Here is a 14072-nt window from a genome sequence, read left to right as displayed (position 1 = left end):
GTCTCTCAGAACCCAGAGAGACATGAAATGGGAGGAGCAAAGGCAGATACATTGATGCAGTCTCAGATTGCATGGGGGGAAAACCCTGGAGAGGAGGAGGCTTAGGCAGCTGTGGGAAGGTGGAGACCTTCAGTCTCCGCAGCTGCATCACAGGATTAAGAATTACTGAAGAAGAGTTGCAGTGCTTATTAGACCTGGCAATCCTGTGCAGGTCCTGTTTTCCCCCCTAATAAAGAGTTAACTTCACTTACTCCGTGTGATTTACTGCTGGCTTGTTCTGGACAAGGCCCACTCTTGGGGCAGTGGCAGAGCCCTTGCACATAAAAGGTCCCAGGTTGAGTACCCAGCATCCTCACACAGGTCTGGGAAAGACTCTGATCCAAAACCATGGAGCGGAGCGCTGTTGTCAGTCGGTGTAGACCAGAAATGGGAAACATGTGGCCCTCTAGATGCTGTCGGACTGCCTTGAGCCCCAGTCAGCATGGCTAATCGTCAAGGATGATGGGAGTTGCAGTCTAATGACATCTGGAGGACCACAGGTTCCCCATGCTCAGTGTAGATTAACCCATGGTCTGACCTGATATAAGGCAGCTTCCTATGACTGTAATGTGTATGAGGAAGGGAGCCAGGATTGTGCCCATTTGCCTCACCCCCAGTCACACGGAAAGTGTCTATATAGAGCTATGTGCAGTGTAGCACTGAACTAGCACATGGAGGTTGCCACCGAGGAGGCACAAGTCATAATTCCCACTCTTCCATACAGCGAGTCCTTTGCTTGACTGAACAGGGCTGTGCCCTTCACTGATTCATTCATTCATTCATTCATTCATTCATTCATTCATTCACTCACGGACTGGTTCATTCAGATTATATCTCACCGTGCCCAAGGAGAAACTTTCCAGATGACATTCTTCCATTGGTAGAAATGGAAGCTTCTCTCCCAGTGTAAACAGAAGTTGGTGGGTGGTTGTGAGATTGAGACTGAGTGGGCAAAAGTTAATCTCTGATTTCCATGTGGTGTGGATCCTAGCTTTTTAAGAAACACAAGGAAGGTCCAGAACACAATGTGAAAACCAAGTGCAATGGTGCTATATTATGTTGCAGTAAATAAATATGTATATTAGAAAGGCTCAGCAGAAGATTTTCAGTTGCTGGTCACAAAACACATGATCTTTGTCAGAGATTTTGCAAAACTTGTTTAGAAGAACAACTTTTATTAGAGATCTGCAAGCTCAGTTTCCAGCGTAGATCTAATCGTTCCAGGAACATCTCCAAGAGAAAACCACAAGACAGAACAATAGCAAGGCGAGACACAGAACCTTAGTTAAGCACAAAGGACATGAAACAGTGCTACCTATTGGTTGGAGCAGTTGCTGGATAATTATTACAATACATTCCAGGCTTCACTCATAAATAGATGGTTCTGAGCTGCAGTCCTAAGCATTCTCTCTTACAATTAAGCTCCCCTACAATCAAAGGGATTAATTTCCATGTAGCTGAGTTTTTAAGATTTGGTCTTTTACAAATTGCCAAGCACTCAGCAGTTAAGCTTGCATTCCGTCTTCTCCAATCAGATCTTACAGCTGAAACAAGTGGTGCCTTCAACATTTATGAATTAAATTGGAGTATAATATTATTCATCCAGGAAGCACATGGTGGGAACTGCGATGAAAGAAGGAAAGAAAAGTCAATGAAGCAACTAAGGTTCTAGCATGGTTTATGTTGGCCATGTGGCTGTTTAATTTGCTTCAGAAGTTCTGGCTAAAAGGGAACATGTGACATGTAATCATCCAACCACAAGTAACACAAGCAAGTTACATAACCCAACATTCATAATGCCAAACAGGATGCTATCAATGTAGGGATAGATGGTTGCAATTATGCTAACTCAAAGCCATGGTCACTAAATCTGTATTAAGCAGAGATTGTGCAAGCCTAGTGCTGTATTCAGGCATGGTAAAGCCATTGCACTTTCTTCCCCATGAAACGCAACATGGCCCTCAGATTCCCTCCCTTGCTTCCACTGGATTTGGAGAAATTTCAATAAAGCTGCAGGCCTGGTGGATCAGACCAAAGGCCCATCTAATTCTGTATCCTGTTTTCCTGGCAGCCAGTCAGATGCCTATGGGAAGCCTGCAGGCTAGAACATGAATGAAATAGCCCTCTCCCACTCTTACTGCCCGACAACTGCTATTCAGAGGCACAGGGCCTCCAACACGGCGTAGAAATTACAATGCCATTTAGGAGAATGCAATTTGTTATCAATGGCTGTTAAGTCAGGATGGCTATATGGAACCTCAGCATTTGCTGTAAACCACCCTTTGATCTTTGGATGAAGGGCAATATGCAGATTTAATACATACATACATACATACATACATACATACATACATACATTGTTTTTATTGTTTAGTCGTGTCCGACTCTTCGTGACCCCATGGACCAGAGCACACCAGGCACTCCTGTCTTCCACTGCCTCCCGCAGTTTGGTCAGACTCGTATTTGTGGCTTCGAGAACACTGTCCAACCATCTTGTCCTCTGTCGTCCCCTTCTCCTTGTGCCCTCCATCTTTCCCAGGATCAGGGTCTTTTCCAGGGAGTCTTCTCTTCTCATGAGGTGGCCAAAGTACTGGAGCCTCAGCTTCAGGATCTGTCCTTCCAGTGAGCACTCAGGGCTGATTTTCTTCAGAATGGAGAGGTCTGATCTTCTTGCAGTCCATGGGACTCTCAAGAGTCTCCTCCAGCATCAGTTCTTACATACATACATACATACATACATACATACATACATACATACATAATTGATTATTCCTATTTTTATGCGTTAGGGACGTCTCCTGCATGTGAAGACAGGCAACTGTGCACTGAGTGGATGAGACCAATAGGTGGTTCAATGGTCAAGAAGGCAGTTTCTGTTTGTGCTGTAGAGGCAAGTGATGGGCAGATGGGGCTCGTCAACCTGGGAGGTAGCCCATGTAGAAGGAAAACTGACCCTAAACCTCTGCTGCCTTGTTGGATATCTTTAGGAGAAGAAAAGGCTAACAAGCAAAGCCTACACAAATTTGGAATGGAGTCCCTAAGACGGTTGGGTTGTGCCTTGGCAACTCCTGTAGCCAAGGTGGCACCAAACATATTGTACTCCTTTCCTTTGGACGATGAGGCTGAGACCTTCAAACACATTGCCCAGGCTTGCACCCCTGGGAGATCTCTTCAGTGCTGCGAATGCACTCCATTCTCTCTTGAGATGGACAGGTGCCAATAACAACTGTTGTTGTTGTTTATTCATTCCATCCTTCCTCCCAAAGAAGCCCAGGTGGCACATGCACAAGATATAAAACAATTAAAAACAATTTCCATACAGATGTCAGTACTGTATGCCTCTGAATCAGGCCCTGATTTAGGTTTGATGAGGTCCTAAGCTACCGAAGGTAATGGGGCCCTTTATATGTCCAGCTGTCCTTGTCAACAGGAAATTGTCGCTGTTTTTTGTGTTGAATATATGCCAAATGGTAATTTATGGACCTAATAGGTATCTAAAGCCATTTTATTTGTTTTTTATCTTATATTTTGGAAATGTACATCCACGGGTTTTTTTGCTTTAATTTTTTTTTGCCCCCCCCCCCAATAGAGTGGGGCCCTAAACGATAGCTTATTTAGCTTATACGTAAATCCGGCACTGCTCTGAATACCTGTTACCGGGGAACAGCAGCAGGGTGGAACTGTCTCTTTTCATAACCCAACTGCAAGCTTCCTGGAGGCATCCAGTGGGCTATTGAAGCAGTTGGATTGCTTCAGCGTTCTTTGCAAGAATCATAACCAGAAGGTACCAGGTGGTCCAATAGCAGGGCTGGTTCCACTTTTCGGCTCCTGCTCACCAAATGACTTCCGGTGGACCCCTCCAAACCATAGCGGGTGTTAAGTTGTGGGTGGACATATCAGACGACACAGCAATTCTTCAGACAGCTCTTGCTTATTCACAGGCCAGAACAGAACTGGGCTGAAGGGTTCAGCCAACCTGCTTATATAGAGTTCAACTACAAAGCAACAGTAACAACTTTCTGTAACTATCCAATCACTGAACGTCACTTTCAATTCCTTATTTGCATATGTGGACCTGAGTGAAAACTATCTACAGTATCCCCCTGCTGGCCTAGAGTGAGAACTTCAGTACATAACAGTGGGTCCCCTGATGGATGGACATGCCGAGTTGCAGTGGCAGTAATGGTGGGCAGCAGCAACGTTTTCCAGCAACACCCCCAAAGTGATTCCCCCCTACTCTAGGGGGGAATCAAAATGGCATCTCTCAGACATAGCCTCCACCGCACTGGGGAGCCTATATTCTGCAAGTGCCTCAGGGTTATCTCATTTGGAGGGCATCATAGCAAATTAAATGGCAGCTCTCAGAACTAGCTGCTTGACTGTAAAATGTACAAAGGTGATACTGGGGCAGGTATTGACAGCAAGCTGGTGCTGTAACCATGGTGGCTGCCTAAGGATGCCACATTCTGATGCCACCAGATGCCAGCCAATGTCTCACCAGTGGAGACATTTCCTGCTATAGAGGCCCTTTCATAATGGTGTTTAACCTGAATTTGACTCAGAATGGCTGTGTGAGTCAGTTGCTCTTTATGCCCCAAAAGCTGTGTGGTCGTCGTCGTCTTCTTCTTCTTCTTCTTCTTCTTCTTCTTCTTCTTCTTCTTCTTCTTCTTCTTCTTCTTCTTCTTCTTCTTCTTCTTCTTCTTCTTCTTCTTCTTCTTCTTCTTCCTGGCAGGTATGCAGACAATTCTTTCGAGCATTGTTTGAATGGGAAGGGGTGGGTGGATTCCCTCCCCCTCATTAATTAGGTGAGATCTCTCTGAACCCAGGGAAGAAATATGGACAGAGAGTGGAAATGTTCCACCGGCCTCGTTTTGCAGGAGGTAATGAAAGGAAGGAATTTAACGTCATAAACGGGGAACATCTGGTGTGCGTTCGCAGAAAGGCCACGTGCAGATTTGTAGCAGAGATTTCGTAAGTATTCCAAATATTTGGAAAGGGTATGTTCCACCAAGTTAACAACTTGGTTACATACTTATTATCACATGTACAGGAAAGCAAAAGAGTGAATAACACACTTTCTGCAGGAAGCCACGCATGGAAGAGCAGCTGTACAGCAATCTTTCTTGGAAGAACAGCCATATAGCTTAGCAGTAAAGTGCATGATGGGGACGCGGGTGGCGCTGTGGTCTAAACCACTGAGCCTAGGACTTGCTGATCAGAAGGTCGGCGGTTTGAATCCCCGCAACAGGGTGAGCTCCCATTGCTCAGTCCCTACTCCTGCCAACCTAGCAGTTTGAAAGCACGTCAAAGTTCAAGTAGATAAATAGATACCGCCCCAGCGGAAAGGTAAACGGAGTTTCCGTGTGCTGCTCTGGTTCGCCAGAAGCAGCTTAGTCATGCTGGCCACATGACAAAGCTCCCTCAGCCAACAAAGCGAGATGAGCGCCGCAAGCCCAGAGTCAGTCACGACTGGACCTAATGGTCAGGGGTCCCTTTACCTTTACCTAAAGTGCATGATTCATGAGATGCAAGATTTGGCCCCCCAAATCCTACGCTGATCTCAGGAGGTTAGGCTAGATGAAGGAAGGGCCGTCATGCAAATGTGTGTGTGCAATGGTAGAGGCCTTGCTGGAAAGATTAACGCCTGCTGCCACTACACAGGAGATGGATTGAAGAAAAGGAAATACGAATTAGCCCCACCCTTTAGCTTGACCAATCATGGTTAGGGGTGGCTAGGAGCTAGTTGGAGACTAAAATGTGTAGACTCGCACATGCTGGCCAGCTTCTGTTTTGACTTGAAATGTTCATTTTGGGCTTCTCAGAAATACCTAAAGGCAAGAACCAGGTGGGGGGAGCGCCGGCACGCAATGGTGCCCACCTGAGAGGTGCTGGAACTGCACTCCGACACTCTCAAAAATATCATGGCTGACTAAAAAAAATAAAAATTGACTGACTAAAATTATTCCCAAGAAGAAGAGTGGATGGAAAATAACTCCTATTATGTTCTATTACTTTCCTAGCAAAGATGCCTCTTTTTCTCTGGGAAAGGCTATGGGATAATTAGCCAGTTCATAAAGCAAATTCATATTCATAATAGATTAAAAGAAAGAAATGAAAAGAAGCGAACCCATAGTAACAAATGGCAGGCAGCGTAAAACAAAGAAAAGAAATCTATGCACTAGCAAGAGATATTCATTAAATGCCTGTTGAAAACCCCAGGTTTTGATTTCGCAGAGCTGCCTTCAGATGTATCTCTCAAGTAAATTAAGATGACAAATGACAATTATCTGAAAGGCAAGTGTCATGAAGAGGCTAGGAACACATTATCTCGCTCTCACTCTCGCTCTCCTCCCCTCACCGCTTTTAGAAGCTCTTTAGGGCTGGTGGGTTTTTTTCAAACAAAAATGAAAAGTTCCACCATTTATCACCAGCCTCGTTCTTCGCAGAACTCTGGGAGTGAGCTGGCCCAATATAATCCGAGGCTTTCCACATGCATGTTGCTGAGCAGAAAAGGGAGATCCGCAACAAGCCTTTGCTGTTACAGAATCATCCTTCATGTTCCCGGAGAGAGCAGGAGAGGGAGGGACGGGGGAGAAAACCCGCCACATTGGTTATTTATTTAAAAATTAAAGCAGGGGGCTGTGAAACAAAACAACAACAAAAATCAAAAAGGTTTCCTCTTTCTAACAGATGTGGCTAATGTTCTGTTTTCCTGGTAATTCATACTAATAACGATTGTCATAATGTTTTCATATATTTCAAAGGCTTTAACAGCTTTATGGAGGGAAATTGCTGTTGCTTACTCTGGGGACTGACTTTACGCAACAGCCAGAGCTTACGAGACAGTTAGATCAAGCACAGTGAAAGAGGGGGAAATAATAAAGGAACGAGAGCGTCCCAAGTCAGGTTGGCAAGGCAAGAGCCTGCAGGGGGGTCTCAAAGGCGTGGAAACAGGCCGGGAGCTCAGAATGTGCCAAAGCAATTCTGTTTGGAAAACAGATTAGTCATCCTGCTAGGGTTGCTGCTACATGATATGGTGCGCTTGCCACTTAATTTGTAGAGGGACCCAGCAAGGTGTGGCAAAAGAGCCTTCTAGATCAGATGAATGACTCATCTACAGTGGTACCTCGGGTTAAGAACGTAATTCATTCCGGAGGTCCTTACCTAACCTGAAACTGTTCTTAACCTGAAGCACCACTTTAGCTAATGGGGACTCCTGCTGCCGCTGGGCCGCCGGAGCCCGATTTCTGTTCTCATCCTGAAGCAAAGTTCTTAACCTGAAGCACTATTTCTGGGTTAGCAGAGTCTGTAACCTGAAGCGTATGTAACCTGAAGCGTATGTAACCTGAGGTACCACTGTATTCCAACACTGGCCAATCAGATGCCCCAAAGCAGAACCCAAGGACAGGGACATTCCCTTAGGGTGACCCTCCAGATGTTGTCAGACTCTGGCTCCCATCAGCCCCAGTCAGGGAAGATGGGATTTGTAGTCTAGCAACACCAGAAAAGCCACAGGTTCCCCACCTTTGCTATGAAGGCTCTGGGATTTGCCTGGACTATGATAGGCACTAGCTTGCTCTAGCCCTTTGTTTTGTCCCCTCTAGCTTGACCTGTGGCTCTTGCCAGTGTGGTGTTGTGGTTAAGAGTGGTAGACTCGTAATCTGGTGAACCAGGTTCGCATCTCCGCTCCTCCACATGCAGCTGCTGGGTGACCTTGGGCTAGTCACACTTCTCTGAAGTCTCTCAGCCCCACTCACCTCACAGAGTGTTTGTTGTGGGGGAAGAAGGGAAAGGAGAATGTTAGCCCCTTTGAGACTCCTTCGGGTAGTGATAAAGCGGGATATCAAATCCAAACTCTTCTCTTCTTCTTGCCTGATGGTTGCTTGTGGTTCAGCCCTGACAGGCATTTACCAGCACCCCAAGACCCACTGCCATTCTCACTTTGCCTGAAGCATCCAAGAGAACCAAGAGGGGCACGAGAGAACTGTTTCAGTACCTGCTTCTGAATAAATGTATGGAAGACAAAAGATGCGCCATAGCTTTGTCTGAACAAACTATTCAATGCTACATTAACACTATGCGAGCTCTTAAAATGGGGCAGCAAAGGATAAATATCTAAGGTGCATTAAATCTTATTAGAGAGGAAAGATGGTGAAATTAGCACTTAGATAATGTGGGAAAGGGTCTTGGATAAGTTATTCACTGATGAAGAAAGTAGTGTATTTATAAAATAGGTTATAACACTTCAGCCTCTGTGAGATAATTTCTTTTTTCTCAATTTTTTTATTCATTTTATAACACAAATAAACAATACAAACAGAAATACAAACAATACAAACAAGTTCTGGTCTTATCCTTATTTTTTCTAAACATTGTTAGGTGAGCTTCCCCAAGTCCCCCCTATCTGGTTTTCATTTTACCTCATCTTTAGCAGTTTCATATATCATAATTTTTAACCATTTTTTTATCACACTTACTTTTACCATAAAAATCTTCACATTTTATCACTTACAAATAATACTATTTTAAAACACACTATCTTCTACTTCTTATCCTACAACCTATATCCACTTCCAAAGCTATTCTAAAATTTAAATATTAACATATTTTTTTCAAATATTCTTTAAACTTCTTCCAGTCTTCTTCCACCATCTCTTTTCTCTGGTCTCGGAGACTCCCAGTCAGTTCGGCAAGTTCCATATAGTCCAGAGATAATTTCTTTGTAATAGTTGCACCAATGATATTATAGACCACAGAAAAGGTGCAACCTGGCAGAACAACTGCTATTATTTCAGACCCATTGAAATCACCCAAAAAAGGCCTCTCTACATGTTACATTTTTAGATGTACAATTGTAAAAGTGTCCACCTGTAAAACAAACACCCATAAGATCTGAAACTTTCTGCACTCGTGCAGTTTATTTACTTCTCCATGCAATTTAGAGCCTCGGTTGTACAGAGTTCCTGACTGTGTGAAGAGCCCTCATATTTGCAGTTCTTTGTGGGTAGAGACCCAATCGTCTGCCGAAAATAGTGAGGTGAAGAGAAAGGGCCAGCAGGTTCAGCCCCTCACATGTTCAGCATACACCTGGAGGAGAAAGTCTGAAAACTCCTTTTCCCTCAGGAACAAGCGACTCCATCTCCGAGTGAGCTGCTATATGGAATAAGGTAGAACTGCACTGGCTGGTCCCCTGTGCCACCGCATGCCTCCTGATTTGGTAGCCATGCTGACTGTTAAGTTGTGGGTGAACTTATCAGACGACACAGTGATTCTTCAAACAGCTCTTGTTTATTCACAAGCCAGAACAGAACTGAACTGAAGGGCTCAGCCAGCCTGCTTATATAGAGCTCCACTACAATGCAACTGTAACACTTTCTGTAACTATCCAATCACTGCACGTCACTTTCAATCCCTTATTTGCATATGTGGGCCTGACTGAAAAATATCTACAGTATCCCCCTGCTGGCCCAGGGTGAGAACTTCAGTACATAACACTGACAGTCCATCACCTTTGAGAGTGGGCCATCAGTTCTTTTCTTTGAGCAGGTTGCCATGAATGTCACTCCAAAAGTTCCATGTTTTCTATTGCTGGGAGCCGGCTGCTTGAACTCATCCTAAGTTTCATGTTCTGCAAATCACGCAAGGGAACAATATAGTATTTCCGTGGTTAAGCAATCAAGATGCTCAGTAATCTGCCATTCGAACCAGTGGGGCTTCGACATCACCATTTTGCAGGCAGTGTGGCCTTGCCATTTTAAAAATACAATATAAAAATAAACACTACAGCTGCTGGTATTACCGTTCGGCACAATCCTGCCGAGGTCAAGCCCTGTTAAGCCCCATTGATTACAATGAAGTGTTCGAGTACACACTTATTTTTCTCTCCCAGTGGAAAACAAGAAAGCATAACAGTGCAAAACTCTGCATATCTACTCAGAAGAAAGCCCCATTCTGTTCAATGTTACTACTCCCAGGTACTGTAAGTGCATTTAGCACTGCAGCCTAAAAGTGCACATTTTGGATGGGTAAGGTCTGAAAACAGATGCTGGGAGAAAACAGCTGAAAATGTACCAGAATCCTCGCTGAGCCCAGAGGAGGTTTTGTTTGGACTTCATATGCATCTCGTGCATTTGAGCATCAAGATTTGGTTTGGCACTCTGTAACAGCTGCTAAATTATCGTTAGCTAGGAAGTGGGAAAGTAAACAGATTCCGGGACAAATGGATTGGCTCGTGAAAGGAGGGGGCTTAATGCATATGAATAAGCCGACATATTGTATACATGCTGGAGATGGTAAAAATGTCAACAAGTCTTTAAACGGAATTTGGAGAGCCTTCTCCACTTTCTTGCATAGTTTAAAGGGAGACTGTACAATGCCATGGCGTGCACTTTTTAATTGATTAAATAATAATCAAAAACCACTGGGGAATAAACAAGACGTTCAGCCCTTTTTAATTCCTATTGATTTCCATGGCAGAACTTAGCATACGCTTAAACCTCACCTATTAAAATCAATGGGAGTCCGAAATACTTAACTTCACTTAATGGCTGGATGATGCCATTAAGAAAGAAAGAAGAAGATAAGAAGTCACTGATTGCTAAGGGAGGAGAGCTGGCAAAGGTTTTGTGGAAAGGGTGCAACGTGGCAACCTTAGCAACGCATGAGCTCAGTAGCAGTGTATCTGCTTTGCATGCAGACAGTCCCCAAGTTCAATTCTAGGCATTACAATGTGGGTTGGGGGAAAGGACCTCTGCCTGAAACCTAGGCTGGATCTACACTGATCTGTGAAAACGCTATTTAAAAAGTGACAGATCGCTGCTCTACAGTGCCCTCTGGTGTCACATTTTTATATTGCATTTTTAATGTTATAACTTATTGATTCCTAGAGAGCTGTTGCCAGTCAGTGTAGACAATACAGACCTAGATAGACTCGGTATAAAGCAGTGTTCTTAGAACAGATAACACAAAAATTGGCTGGTGTTGATGGCCTGTGTGCAGCTTGTCACTCGTCAAGGCCAACAAAGCCCAACAGACATACATGTTGGGCCACCGAGGGGTATATAAATCTATTGGTTTTGCTGCCTATCCAGTCTGTGGGAAGACACAGTACTATGGTTGTCAGCCCATGGAAAGCAGCTTGCCTTGGGTATCTGCTCAACAAAGATACTGTTTCATGCCCCTTTTGTGGCTAGGCCCACTATAAGGCAAAAGAGGAAAGCCCAACCCTTCTGTGATGGCCTAGGAATCTGGGGCTGGTGCTGTGCTTGTCAGATGTCCAAAGCAAAATTCAAATACCCATTTGCAAAGTGTGTATTTAATTTTTAAAGGCACTTGCACGCTGTAAGTAAACACTTACGTATGCCCCACTTCCGCATACCATTGAGACCCTCTAAGAGCTGTGTTGGGATGTGGGTGGCGCTATGGTCTAAACCACTGAGCCTCTTGGGCTTGCCGATCAGAAGGTCAGTGATTTGAATCCCCGCAATGGGGTGAGCTCCCATTGCTCGGTCCCAGCTCCTGACAACCTAGCAGTTCGAAAGCACGTCAAAAGTGCAAGTAGATAAATAGGTACCGCTCCAGCGGGAAGGCAAATGGCATTTCCGTGCGCTGCTCTGGTTCACCAGAAGTGGCTTAGTCATGCTGGACACATGACCCAGAAGCTGTCTGCGGACAAACGCCGGCTCCCTTGGCCTATAGAGCGAGATGAGCGCCGCAACCCCCAAGTCGTCCGTGACTGGACCTAGTGGTCATGGGGGAACCTTTACCTTTACTTAAGAGCTGTGCTAGACAGGTTTGGTTTCCTTTGAAGGGGAGAACACAAAAGAATCATAGAATCATAGAATCATAGAATCATAGAGTTGGAAGAGACCACAAGGGCCATCGAGTCCAACCCCCTGCCAAGCAGGAAACACCATCAGAGCACTCCTGACATATGGTTGTCAAGCCTCTGCTTAAAGACCTCCAAAGTAGGAGACTCCACCACACTCCTTGGCAGCAAATTCCACTGTCGAACAGCTCTTACTGTCAGGAAGTTCTTCCTAATGTTTAGGTGGAATCTTCTTTCTTGTAGTTTGGATCCATTGCTCCTTGTCCGCTTCTCTGGAGCAGCAGAAAACAACCTTTCTCCCTCCTCTATGTGGCATCCTTTTATATATTTGAACATGGCTATCATATCACCCCTTAACCTCTTCTCCAGGCTAAACATGCCCAGCTCCCTTAGCCGTTCCTCATAAGGCATCGTTTCCAGGCCTTTGACCATTTTGGTTGCCCTCCTCTGGACACGTTCCAGTTTGTCAGTGTCCTTCTTGAATTGTGGTGCCCAGAACTGGACACAGTACTCCAGGTGTGGTCTGACCAGAGCAGAATACAGTGGCACTATTACTTCCCTTGATCTAGATGCTATACTCCTATTGATGCAGCCCAGAATTGCATTGGCTTTTTTAGCTGCTGCGTCACACTGTTGGCTCATGTCAAGTTTGTGGTCAACCAAGACTCCTAGATCCTTTTCACATGTACTGCTCTCAAGCCAGGTGTCACCCATCTTGTATTTGTGCCTCTCATTTTTTTTTGCCCAAGTGCAATACTTTACATTTCTCCCTGTTAAAATTCATCTTGTTTGTTTTGGCCCAGTTTTCTAATCTGTCAAGGTCGTTTTGAAGTGTGATCCTGTCCTCTGGGGTGTTAGCCACCCCTCCCAGTTTGATGTCATCTGCAAATTTGATCAGGATGCCCTTGAGTCCATCACCCAAGTCGTTGATAAAGATGTTGAATAAGACTGGGCCCAAGACAGAACCCTGTGGCACCCCACTAGTCACTCTTCTCCAGGATGAAGAGGAACCATTGATGAGCACCCTTTGGGTTCGGTCAGTCAGCCAGTTACAAATCCACTGAGTGGTAGCATAGTCAAGACCGCATTTTACCAGCTTCTTTACAAGAATATCATGGGGCACCTTGTCAAATGCCTTGCTGAAATCAAGGTAGGCTACATCCACTGCGTTCCCTTCATCTACCAGGCTTGTAATTCTGTCAAAAAACGAGATCAGGTTAGTGTGACATGACTTATTTTTCAGAAATCCATGCTGACTATTGGTGATCACAGCATTCCTTTCTAGGTGCTCACAGACTGTTTTCTTAATGATCTGCTCCAGAATCTTCCCTGGTATTGATGTCAGACTGACTGGGCGGTAATTATTTGGGTCCTCTCTTTTCCCCTTTTTGAAAATAGGGACAACATTTGCCCTCCTCCAGTCTGCCGGGACTTCTCCTGTTCTCCAGGAATTCTCAAAGATGACTGTCAGTGGTTCTGAGATCACATCTGCCAGTTCTTTTAATACTCTTGGATGCAGTTCATCTGGCCCTGGAGACTTGAATACATCTAAACTAGCCAAGTATTCTTGTACTATCTCCTTAGTTATTCTGGGCTGTGTTTCCTTTGCTGAATCATTTGCTCCAAATTCTTCAGGTCAGGCATTGTTTTCTTTATCGGAGAAGACTGAGGCAAAGAAGGAATTGAGGAGTTCAGCCCTTTCTGGGTCCCCTGTTTGCATTTCACCATCTTCTCCTCTGAGTGACCCAACTGTTTGTTTGTTCTTCCTTTTGCTACGAACATACCCATAAAAGCCTTTTTTGTTGCTTTTAACCTCTCTAGCAAGCCTGAGTTCATTCTGTGCTTTAGCTTTTCTGACTTTGTGTCTACACGTGCTGGCTATTTGTTTGAATTCCTCTTTGGTGGTTTCCCCCCTTTTCCATTTTTTGTACACATCCTTTTTTAATCTTAATTCAGTTAAAAGTTCTTTAGATAGCCACCCTGGCTTCTTTAGGCACCTTCCATGTTTCCGTCTCATTGGTATTGCCTGACGTTGTGCTTTTACTATCTCCCTCTTAACAAACTCCCAGCCATCATGAACTCCCTTTCCTTTTAGTATTGCTGTCCATGGGATCTCACCCAGCACTTCCCTACGTTTTATGAAGTCGGCTTTCTTAAAATCAAGAAATTGAGTCCTAGTATGCTTGGCTGCTCCTTTCCGCTGTAT

The 14072-nt window shown here is 44.6% G+C and overlaps 1 long non-coding RNA gene across 1 annotated transcript; it reads right to left on the bottom strand.

Moving 5' to 3' along the window:
* Positions 1 to 1194: 1194 nt before the first annotated feature.
* LOC308584819 lies at positions 1195 to 3763 on the bottom strand. Its single transcript, XR_014007035.1, has 2 exons — positions 3690 to 3763; positions 1195 to 1662 (listed from the first exon to the last, which is right to left on the bottom strand). It is a non-coding gene; the product is annotated as an uncharacterized lncRNA (long non-coding RNA).
* Positions 3764 to 14072: the final 10309 nt, after the last annotated feature.

This window comes from Podarcis bocagei (genome assembly GCF_964188305.1).
Source record: "Podarcis bocagei genome assembly, chromosome: 4".
Classification (NCBI taxonomy): domain Eukaryota; kingdom Metazoa; phylum Chordata; class Lepidosauria; order Squamata; family Lacertidae; genus Podarcis; species Podarcis bocagei.
The sequence above is the reverse complement of the archived record's forward strand: the minus strand, read 5'-3'. Positions and strand labels throughout refer to the sequence as shown.